General features: G+C 44.5%; 1 pseudogene; it reads right to left on the reverse strand.

The window, feature by feature from the left end:
* Nucleotides 1–1230: 1230 nt before the first annotated feature.
* Nucleotides 1231–2865, reverse strand: LOC110304515 (cytochrome b-c1 complex subunit 10 pseudogene; annotated as a pseudogene).
* Nucleotides 2866–9045: the final 6180 nt, after the last annotated feature.

Below are 9045 nucleotides of genomic sequence, written 5' to 3' on the forward strand. Positions count from 1 at the left end.
TTTGCTTGATTGGATCCTTTGAGTGAGAGGATCCACCCTATATCTGAATATACCATCTGGTGGCAAACCACATGAAAAAATATAGAAAACAGGGAAGTTTGCTTTTGGCCTGCTTGCTCCTACTCTGATGGTAAGTTCATCTAAGCTGTTGTTTTAGTCAATATTAAATTCAACTTTTTCAGGATTCCAACAAAGATTAGAAATGGGCAGCTCTCTAGGAATCCTCCAGGACTCCAGCACCAGACTGGGGCTGCTGAGATCGCCAGCCTTGTGGACTGAACAAATACCAGGTTCTTGGCCTTCCTGTCATGAGACAACCATTATTGGACTGCCTGGATCACAACCTGTAAGCCACTCAGTAAATCGTGTGTGTGTGTGTGCGCGTGTGCATGTGTGTGTACGTACCTTGAGAGCCACAGTAATAACTAGCCCGGCAAGACACACCCACTCATGGGTGCAAATGTTGCAGGAGTAACTAGCCACTTTCTGATTGGATTTAAGGCCCAATCCAGAAGACGAAACTCACACCAGACTTCTCATTACATCCATAGATTTGTGCATCCCTCAAACTTCCTCAGAGAAGTTTCCTTTTCAGTAGATGAACACAGAGACTTACAATGATCAAGGAACAGAGAGTAAATGGCTTCAGACTTCTCAGGCCTAAATGGAACATCTATATCATACTCATCTCCTCCCTCAAGGCTCAAGAGTCATGTTGGATAAGAGTGTGAAAGATTGTAAGAGAGATGGTGGATGACTGTTAGAAAATGGTTTGTGGACACAATGGGGCAATTCCACATCTACACAGGTGTTGTGACAGCATGCGTAAGATTGGTACAAGATCAAGCTAGACAAAGTCCCAGCACAGAGAGGGCAAGTGTGCACAGAAATCCCACCTCCAACTGAAGAGCATCTGGTAAGAGATAACCACTGAGAGAGGGAGGATTAAATTTTTTAAGGGTGTGATCTTAGCTCAGTCTTAACATGCTCCAGTAAATGGCCACACATCTAAAAGTATATAGGCAGCATTTATGGAACTCAATATATGAGTTTTGATTCTTTTTAAATGAGAACACAGCTGAAGAAGTGGCTCAGCAGTTAAGAGCGTGTGTTGCTCTCTTGCAGAGGTTCTGAGTTCAGTTCCCAATACATATGTCAGGTAGCTTACAACTTCTTGGTTTTTTTTTGTTTGTTTGTTTTGGGTTTTTTTGTTTGTTTGTTTGTTTGTTTTTGGCATAAGAACAAAGTTTAATGCTGCACCCATCAAGGCAGCCCTAGTGTCTGTCAGCGCGGAAGCTCCCTGAGTGGTGCAGACCTCTCCAGTGTCGGGCAGACCTCCACAGGACTACACTGTGTCTGAGGCCTCGGCACATGGTACCATCAAGGCCTGTGGTGGGGGAGGGGCTGCCTAATCGTCCTTCTTAAACTTGCCGTTGATGTAAGGCACCCAGTCCAGGATCAGCCGCCAGTCCGTGGCCCACACCAGTCCCACGGCACCCACAGTGCCCCACATGCCGGCTGTGGGAATCCAGTTTCTGGCCAGTTCCCGGTAGCGCGGTGCTCAGCATCGCTGCAGGGTCTCAATACTCAGGGTCACCCCGTTCCACTGCCCTGGAGCACTACCAGCTTACAACTTCTTGTTTGGTGGTTTGGATATGCTTGGCCCAGGGAGTGGCACTATTAGGAGGTGTGGCCTTTTTGGAGTAGGTGTGGCTTTATTGGAGGAAGTATGGGCTTTGAGACCCTCCTCCTAGTTGCGGGAAAACAGTCTGTTCCTAGCTTCCTTTCAATGAAGATGTAAAACTTTCAGTTCCACCTGTGCCATGTCTGCCTGGACACTGCCATGCTTCCTGCCTTGATGACAATGGACTGAAATTCTGAACCCCCATTAAATGCTGTCCTTTCTAAGAGTTGCCTTGGTCATGGTGTCTCTTCACAGCAATGGAACGCCTAAGACATGCTGTAACTCAAGCTCCAGGGAATTCTGACATCGCTGGTTTCCATGGGCACCTACCACGTATGTGCACAAGTATACACACATATGCACACACATACACATGGTTTTAAAGTAATTTTTAAAAAACTTTAAAAATTGAGAAGACAAAGGTGGGTGGATATGGGATAGGAGGAGTGGGTCTGGGGGGAGGTGTGGAAGAGGAACAAAATGATCCAAGAAAAGTGTTTGAAGTTCTAAAAAAGTTAATACAATGATGAAGAGTAACGATGAGGATAGCCGGTGTAGACTTCTGGCCTTTATATGTATAAAATAAAATAAAATAAAATAAGCAGATCCTAGAGACATGGCTCAGTGGGTAAGAGAACTGGTTGCTCTTGCTAAGGACACAGGTTTTATCCCACAATGGCAGCTCATAACCATTAGTAATTCCAGTCCCAGGACATCCGACACCTTCTTCTGGCATCTGCAGAGAGCAGGCACACATGTAGTACACAGACAAATATGCAGGCAAAACATTCATGCACATAAAATAAAATAAGACCATTTAAAAAATATTAAAACAAAAGAAAACAAACACCAACTTGAGCTCCCGTTATCAGCCACCCCCTGTCAATACCTTTTCAGACACAGCCACTGACATCGCAGAGCCTGTAGGGTGAGAGTAGCTCTAGTGTCTTTCCACCATCCTCAAGGAAGGAGACCATGTGGGAATCAGTTCAGAGAAACTGAGGCTCAGTCATTTCCCCAGGGCTGTCAATAACCACATTGCTCTCTTACTATTTCTAAATATCTGTTTGTGGCAGAGCTGTGAGCACCATTGTACCTTCTTCACCTCTCCCATCCACAGCTATGGCTTTGTCTTCTGCATCTTCTAAGGACTCAGACCTCCTTGTGTTGCCCTCAGCCATAAGGAGAGGGATTGCAGGGTGAGGCACAGGCCTCCTGTTCCTCTGTTGCCTAGTTTATGGATATTCTGCATGGTCTCCTGGAGCTCGAAGCTGTGTCCTGTAAAAACTCTCAAAGTACCGCACTTAGGTGGACTCCTTTCTCCTCCCTGTCTTTCCTGTTAATCGTACCTGAGTTCACCTTCCAGGTAAATGAAGAAACTCAGGCCTGTGCCTTGGCAACTCCATCTAGCAGAGTTCTAGAACAAATAAACAAATTACTTTTGCTAAAACAAAATCGTGATTTTTTTTTTGGACAAAATTTGGAAAATATTTTTAAAATACTTGACCCCCCTCATCAAGCCTTGTGGTACATATGCCTCTTATACAGCAGGTACTCTGCCTTGTGGTATATACCTCTTACATACCAGCTATTCTGCTACAATTGGAAATGAAAAATAAGCAAGATCGTCTCTGACATCATAAATTTAATCTGTATCTCATGAACTAGAATAACCTATATTAGTTACTTATATAAACATGTATATGTATACATATACAATCTTTCAAGGGCATTCACACGAACACACACACACACACACACACACACACACACACACACATATATTGCCAAATAATCTGAATTTGTATTTCTCTCATTGTGTTACAAGCATTTTCTTGTGTCCTAATTTGCCCTTCAAAACATGAGTTTTAATGGCTCTGAACGTCTCCCCCTATGCACCACCATTATTTTGCCATTTCCCAACAGTTTTCAGTGTTTCATGATTGCAGATAACACCATGATAAACATTAATGAGATCCTAGCTAGGCTGCGATACAATCATGTGAACATTCCACCTGCTGTTCTTGCAGAGGCTGATTAAAGGAAGATGGAAACACAAAGACATGTGAGCCAATAGGAATATTCCAGGCCACTGAGGGTGAACCCTAAGTCAGGGCTAACTGGGGGTGAAGGCTGCAGGACAGGGGAGAAGTAAGACAAAGCTAGGCCAGGGGAAGCCCCCTGACTCCACTTCATTTCTTGTTACCAGCTAAGGCACTCTCATGCACACCATTTTCCCTTTGATGTCCTGACTTAGTTGTCAGCCTCATCAAGGAAACACCTATTCTCCATGATTCCACTCCAGATTCTCCATGAGACCTGGTGCAGGTTTAGATACCTCTTAGTGAGATGTCCTTCCTCCTTTAATAGAACTGGGGTTACATGATGTTTCCTAAAACAGCCATTAAGGTTCAGAAGCAATATAGCAAGCCACCCTGGAGGGTGCTGTATAACTAAAACCATCCCTAGGAACCTCAAATGCGGTGGGGCTGATCACTTCAGAAGGAACGGACTTACTCTTTTGCTGAACTGAGGCATGGCAGTCATCTCTACTCTGTCTATAGCCATGATCTGGAAGTCCCTGGGCTTTGCTACCACAGTACCAAAGTAGAGAGTGGGAAGTAGCTCCAAAATATCTCCAGGACAGTGGAAGAGGCCCAGGGCAGGAGCAGATGTTACAAAACAGTCTTTCAGGAACTTTTGGGGATGGAAGGAAAGGCAATCTTGAGCTGAGAATGAGCAGGTAAAATCCAGACCAAGGAGACCATGGCCTCTCAGGATCTAAAGGGATTTTTAGTCGAGAGTTGTAGTATCAGCTGTGTCAAAGTTCAGAGACACCCCCACCCTACCCAGAGCAGCCAAGAACCTCCACTAACCATGTTTGCCCCAGGCATTGCATTGGTTCTAGAGACAGTAGAGAGCAAGACCATGACCCAGGCTAGCATCCTCGAGGCCATGATTATCATTGGCAGGGTAGAGGTGATCGACATGTCTAGGGTCCAAGAAAAGATTGAGTTACAGGGGTCTCTGGTGTATACAGGGGTTTCTGGTGTATACAAACATTTTAGCAATGTTCCAAGAAGTCCAGAAGACAGGGCCGGAACCTCCTTTCTCTCCCTTACACTCTCATTTTACTATAGTTCCTGTCTTATGAGTGTGAAAACAGGCCCAGACAGGTAAAGTTAACCAGTCATGTATGTACCTTTCTTCCCTACCTCCTACTAAAACACTGGGTCTGTTATTGCTGATGTTTTGGGAAATGTTGAACAATTTTAGGTACCATTTTTGGTGATCACAACTTGGGGAAGTGTAACTTTAATTTTTTCAGATTCTATTTTTAATGATGGGTTTTAAATGCTTTAACTTTCCTTGTAACCCACTACCCAAGGTAGTGGAAAAGGAAGGATATGGGGTTGGGGGTGATGGTGGCAGTGGACCTGTTTAGAAGGTTCTTTGGAGCACCTCCGGTCTGTGTTGTCTGGAAATCAGCTGTTCAGTTCACAGGTTAGCAGGCAGTGGCAGCTCGATCCACTCGCAAACACCTCATGGATATAGCAGCAGTCCAGTTCTGTAGAGTTGGGTTAACAACAACGCTGATATGACCTAGCAGAGAGAGCCAGGCCTCAGCCTTGGCTTGAGTCAGCAGGAGGGACCCAGAGGGACACTAGAAGTTCTCAGCTATGCCTCTCTCAGGGAAGCAAAGATCAGCAAAGACTGGAGACCCACAAGTGTTGCACAGCTAACTATACCAGCAAACCTAGCTCTCTCTCCATACTCTATGGAGTCGTATTTATACCCTCCTAACATCACGTGTCCTCCACGTGCCTTACCTCAGCATGGCTCTTGCCTCAACACTTGCATCCAATCAGCCCGAGTCCTCAGAAGCAGCAACAAACTGCAGCACACCACCAGTTTTTTGGTTCATTTCTTTCTATGGTGTCCCAACAGATACAGCTCAGCTATGCAATGTAAGGTGGACCAATACATGTGTGTCATTAGCAAAGAAGTTTTCATCATGTGTTCTTCCATTTGCTTGCTTTAGCAGAACATCCTCTCTCCTGTGTCTGCTTCAGTGAAACATTCCTTCATGAGTCTGCCTTAGCCTTTCCCACCCGTGTCCACTTTAATGAAACTTTCCTTCACGTGTTTGCCTGAGCAAAACATCCAACCAACTTTCCAAAGAACCCTTAAGTTTCCACCTCAGAGAAGGGGTATATTACTGATGTCTACTGAGAACAAGATGTAGGATGCTGTCAAATGCCTATGGTGTGTGACAGCCTTTAACTACAGGAAATTATCAGTCAAGATGTTAGTAGTGGGGCTGGAGAGATGGCTTAGAGGTTAGTAACACTTGTTGCTTTTGCAGAGGACTGAAGTGGAAGGTTCTGGTTGTCTCATGCGATGCATACTCACTCACGTGGCATTTTGCTGAGGCAAGACCCATGAGAGGACTCGTTTGGAGAGAGTATAAAGAGGACTCAACGGACAGTGATGGAGGTGTGCTTGCACAGCTAGCCTTGCAACACTTCTTTGGTTTTGAGTCTTTGCTGATCTTCACTTTGTTGAGTGAGGCATGTAGAGAACTCCTGGCATTCTTGCTGGTCCTGGTCACTCTGGCTGACTCGTGCTGATTTGCTGAAAGTCAGGCTGTTTTTTGTTGGATTGTGCCACTGTTACTGATTCGTGTTTGGTGACACCACTGAACTGGACTGCTGGTGTCCTGACAACAGAGATCGGAATTGCCCTCAAAGAACTACTGCTAAACTAGTTCACATCCCTTTGTCCTACTGACTGTTTTTTCTCCGCTTCCTTTGGATGGTGGGCTAGAAGGAGGGTTGAAGTGTGTTTGAGGACCCTTATTAAAGTAGGTTTTGAAAACAAATCTAAGCCTACAGAGGACTTAGGTTTGCTTCTCAGCACCCATAAAAGACAGCTCACAAACACCTATAACTATAGTTCCAGGGAATCCAATCCCCTTTTCTGGCTTGGAAGATAGCCACACATACCTGGCATACGTGCATATGCTCAGGCACACACAAGCACATAATATAAAATTTTTAAATAAAACTTTTTATGTTGATATTATGGAGACTGACAAACCCTAGCTAGTGTACCCTAAACACCAACACATAGGAGTTCAGTTACCATGCTGCTGCTCTTAGAGTTTACCTGAAGTAGCAGCCTGTCTGAATGGGGAATCCATCTTTAAGCCAAGACTAAAGGAGGCCAGCTATGTCCCATGGTCATGGTGTCCTGCAACTAAAGCGTGAGTCCAAGGATACACAGGGCAGAGATTGGTAAAGGGGGCACAGGAGAGATGGGAAGCCATGGGGAGAACAGTCTCAGAGCAGCCCTCCCTCCTCAGCGGCTTCACCAGCTCCTGTAGGGATGCAGAACACAGACAGCTCCTGGAACCGCTTGCCTCCCCCCTAGACAGCACTGAACTAATATTTGCTTTAGCAAATGGCTGAGCTGTTCATCTCCTCTGGCGACTGGGATTTGTTTTCCTCTCAGGAAATTACTGGGGTTCTAAGTCTGAGATGCTGACATCTGGAAGAGCAGAGTCTTCTTTAAGGCCCAGTGCACAGAAAAGCATTGCCCGAGATGATGGGGCAGGAGCAAATGGAAGCAGTGACAAAATTGTCCTTGCCCTACTGTGTGCTGGCTTTTCTCTATGCTGCTGCATTCACAAAACCTTGAAAGGAAAGGGTTGATTTCTTTTGTTCTGAAACTCCAATGAATAGTTTGAAAAGAGAAAAGTCCAGTGTCTGGAAGCTTGTCCAAGGTCACACAACTCCAGGGGATTTGGTGAATGCATTAAAAACTATCAGGGTCTGTTCCCAAGCTTCCCACATGTACAAGATAGGGCCATACCAGCAAAGAACTTACAGGTGCCTCGTGTACCCCTGTGACGGGACAGAGATGAGTCAACTGGACACTGCAGGGGTATGGTGGACACTCCTGTAATCCCAGCTCTCAGGAAGCAGAGGCAAGAGGAGCAGAAGTCCCATGTAGCTCTGCACACAAGGATTCTGTGGGGAATATCTATGTTGCAAGTAAAAAAGAAAAAAAAATCACTTTTTAAATTGCCCCAAACTGCAAGGATTTATCAGAACATAAACTTGGAAGTTCTTTAGGTCAGGTTTCAGGTTTATTTGGAATTCTTGGTCATGATTCTTGGTCACAAGACACATGGGGCTTTTATTTAGTCTCCTTGGCTTCTTCAGCCTCAGGTCTCCCTTAGGGTGTCAAAATCGCTGCAACAATTCCAAGTACTCATTTTCTATCCACCACCTGAAGGAAGGGATGTCCAGCCTTTACAGATCTCTCAGGCCATGTAGAGCCTCCCTTTTCCTAACACTAATCACATCTAAATGGCCCAATTTGAATAACATTCTATCTTAAACCAATCTCCTCACCTGAAGGGAAATCCTTACAATGACTGGCTTAAGCCCAGGTTCGCTGAATGAGACACTATAATAAGGGCGAAGATTGGGAAGCCTATTGAGTAAAAAGAGACCAGAATCAACTCTTGCCATATTGGGGTTGGCACTCTATATCAGCATGGCCATTACCCATCATTATTTTATCTAAAGTGAGGGATGATGGGAAGGGTGGGGAGGGACTCACTGGGTCTGCCAGAAGCAACAGGCAAGCTAGCTGGAGTAGGGCCAGGGGTTGGGCAGCTATCCAGTGTGTGTAAGAACTATAACTCATGGTATAAAAAAGGCATCACTGAGGCCAGATCAAACATCCCTAATCTGAACACCTGAAATTCAAAATACTCTACCTCTGAAAGAATGTGTTAACACTGATGGCCACAAATGGAGAATTTACATGATATCATGTAACAGGTTAAAGTACCACTGAGTAATATATGTGATATATATCTAGATCTCTATATATAACATATATGCATATACATGTATGTGTGATTTACATATAATATATTAAATGAAATATATGTTGTGAATGAAATATAAATAAATGGTTATAGACTTGGGCCTTTGCTTCAGGATTGCATTATATACAGTATGAATATTTCTAAACCTACGGGAAATCAAACCCGTCATTTCTACCTCCAAGCATTCTAGATAAAGGCCTACATAATAAATGCATGAATAAATGGGATGGGGACTGGAAAGGTTTTCCTTAAAAACAAAACAGGAGATGTCAAATGCCTTGTGAATAAGTCTTCAGTCAAGATTCACCTGTGGATGCTAAAATGGGAGAGCAAGCCAAGGATGCCGACAGAACCTCAGCCTCCTCATCCAGGCTCTAGATTAAGTTCCAGGGAGTAAATGGAAACATCAGAGTAGAAGAACACGGTGGGCCCAACATTACCAATGATTAAGCTAATG

Source organism: Mus caroli, unplaced genomic scaffold (assembly GCF_978045245.1).
Source record: "Mus caroli unplaced genomic scaffold, Mus_caroli_1 scaffold_13, whole genome shotgun sequence".
NCBI lineage: Eukaryota > Metazoa > Chordata > Mammalia > Rodentia > Muridae > Mus > Mus caroli.